General features: G+C 40.1%; 1 protein-coding gene across 8 annotated transcripts in view; it reads right to left on the bottom strand.

The window, feature by feature from the left end:
* DLG1 (discs, large homolog 1 (Drosophila)) overlaps window positions 1-2,930 on the bottom strand; it is a 266,080-nt gene that overhangs the window by 5,455 nt on the left and 257,695 nt on the right. The gene's annotated exons all lie outside the window — the stretch shown is intronic.

Below are 2,930 nucleotides of genomic sequence, written 5' to 3'. Positions count from 1 at the left end.
AGATCTTCCACAAATGAATTACTAAAAGCATTTACCTTTGGAGAGGTTTTTAAAAAAATTACTCAATCAATCAATTAATTAATTGTGTGTGTGTGTGTGTGTGTGTGTGTGTGTGTACACACGTACTGTCAAATCAGATCTGACTGGTACAGGAGGAGATGGCCCCTCCTTCTCCAGCAGAGCAGCTGGTGGATTTGAACCGTTTGCCTCTGGGATTGCAGTGCTACCTTTGGAGAGTTTTTGAGAAATAAATATACATAAAGTAATGGGAATATAGCCTGACACAAACTGTAACTTTTTCTTCAGGGGCTATAATTTAAACTAGTCTCTGCAAAGCATATCTGTTGTTGTTAGGTGCCATCGAGTTGAGTACAACTCAGATAGATACCTTAGGAACAGCGGATCTGAACCCTGTCCTATCCTGTGCCATCTTCACACTTCCTGACACACTAGAGCCCACTGTGGCAGATATTGTGTCAATCCACCTGGTTGAAGGTCTTCCTCTCCTTCGCCGACCCTTCCCAAAATCATGCCTTTCTCTAAGGAATAGCACTTCCTAGCAGTATGACCAAAGTATGTGAGGTGAAGCCTCATCATCCTTGCCTCCAAAGAACACTCTGGCTGCACTTTCTCCAAGACATATATCTATTCTTTTGGAAGTCCATGGGATTTTCGGTGCTCTTCTCCAATACAACAACTCAAAGGGATCAATTCTTCTGTCATTCCTATTCACTGTCCAGCTCTCAGATGCATGGCAAGTGACTAGAAAGACACTGGCCCGAATCAGATGCATCTTAGTTTCCAAACACCTTAGTCCTCAATAATTTGGATGGGTCCCTAACTGCAGACTTACCCAAGACAGTAAGTCTCCTGATTTCCTGACTGCTGGTACCAAGGTGCTAACTGTGGATCAAAATGCTTTTTTTGTTTAAAAGCCTATTTTTTTAAAAAGCATATTTAGGGTTGGTAAATATTTCAGCTAAACTTATTTCTAATAAAAACGTTTTGTATTAGGTGATGCTTTAAATTCTTATTTAGTTCTGATAGTTTTGAAAAGGTTTGTGTGCTCAGCCATTGAAAGCAGTTAGGTTGAAAATGAATGGAAGTTATGAAAAGCACTCCTGAAATTAATTTCCAGAAAGATGGCTTAAGAAACCCTGTGGACCTGCTCCGCTTAAGATCTCTTAGAAATGTTGTAAGAGCTTAGAACAGAGGGGAAAAAAAATCACTTATGTAAGAAAAGATATTAAATTTTGGTAGGACTAGTAAGCATTGGAAATCTACTGTCAAGGACCTCTCTCTCTATGGCATTAAGGAGCAATGATGTCGGTTTAAAGACTAAGGTGTATCTGATTCAAAGCATTGTCTTTTCAATTACCTGATATGCTTTTGAAAATTGGACAATGACTAAGGATGTCTTTGAGTTGTGGTATTGGGAAAGGAGGACTGAATATCCCATGGACTGCCAAAACAATAATAAAATATGTATTAGAAAATATGTAGCCAGGGTGCTCCTTGCCTCTAAGGAGGGTGAAGTTTCATCTCACATATTTTGGTCATGGTGTAAGGAGGGGCCAGTCCTTAAAAAGGACATCATGCTTGGGAAGGTGGAGGGTCAGCAAAAGAGAGGAAGACTCTCAAAGAGATAAAGTGACACAGTAACTCTAACAATGGGGACGTCATTCCTGGAGAATCAGGCTACTGCTCCTGTCCTGGCAGTCACTTAAAGTTCTGTTTAGTGGGAGAGGCAGGCCATAGAACAGATCGCTATGAAGCTCTCCCCAAACACTCTGATTTTAGAACAAGAATGTGTTCATGTCCAAGAACATTTTTAAAAACAATGGAGATTTTGATGGTTAGACATCTACAACTAAACTCCATGAAAGCAGCAAGTTAAACTGCAGGACAATAATTTTGGCAGAGAAAACCAAAGAGAGGGTTAAATGCTTCCTGAAATCAGAGCACATTCAAATATTAGCTCCAAAAAACTACTTCAGCAAAAAGGCACAGATTTAATAGGATCAGACTGTGACACAATCTTCCAGAGAGTACTGTCAAAACCAGTAAGAAAAATCAGCCTTCAATTAGTGGAGACCAGTATCTGAGAGTACCACTGGTCAAGGCTGGCAATTTACCAGGAAGAGTGATACTCAAAGTCCAGGTAACTACTGTCTTCACAGGGCTAATGTACTTAGCATGGCTGAGCTCTCTTATGATGGTTATCAGAGGCTTCCCACAGTGGGGGAAGACTTTATGCTCATTTAAAATTCATCTTCCAGCCCAACGCTTGGTCAACTGTGCTCTCAGGGCTCATTACATAATCATATAAGCTTGTGAATCATGGATTTATTGCATCTGATCCTTTCACCTTTTATTTATTTTATTTAATTAATTATGCTCTTCTGTGCAATTTGATAAAAACTAGAGGGGATAGGAAGGCACATTTGCTTATTCCCAACATCAATAGAAAACCTTTTAACATTTCACCATTAAATAGAATGTTTGTTTTGATATTTTTAAATATTGCTTTCAGTTTAACGAAATGTCTATTCCTAGTTTGCTAAATTTGTCATGAATGGATGTCAAAAAGATTTTTTTCTGCATTTACTCGTATGATCCTATGATCTTTCTAAGACAATCTATCAATGAAGTATGTTGTTTGTTGTTGTTATGTGCTGTCGTTTGCGACTCAGAGAACCTATGTACAACAGCCCTAAACCGTGTTCTATCCTGTGCCAATCGCACTGCCTCTGACACACCCATCCCGATTACCGCAGTCATTGAATCAATCCATCTCATAGAGGATCTTCCCCTCTTGCGCCGTCCCTCCACCCTACCAAGCATGATGTCCCTCTCCAAGGACCCGTCCCTCCTGGCAACATGTCCAAAGTATGTCGGACGAAGCCCCAGAATCCTTGCCTCCAAGGAGT

The sequence above is a fragment of the Elephantulus edwardii genome, unplaced genomic scaffold (genome assembly GCF_000299155.1).
Source record: "Elephantulus edwardii isolate Elephantulus edwardi_28Jun2011 unplaced genomic scaffold, EleEdw1.0 scaffold00032, whole genome shotgun sequence".
Taxonomy (NCBI): Eukaryota; Metazoa; Chordata; class Mammalia; order Macroscelidea; family Macroscelididae; genus Elephantulus; species Elephantulus edwardii.
Note: the sequence above shows the minus strand (reverse complement) of the source record. Positions and strands in the feature narration are given on the sequence as shown.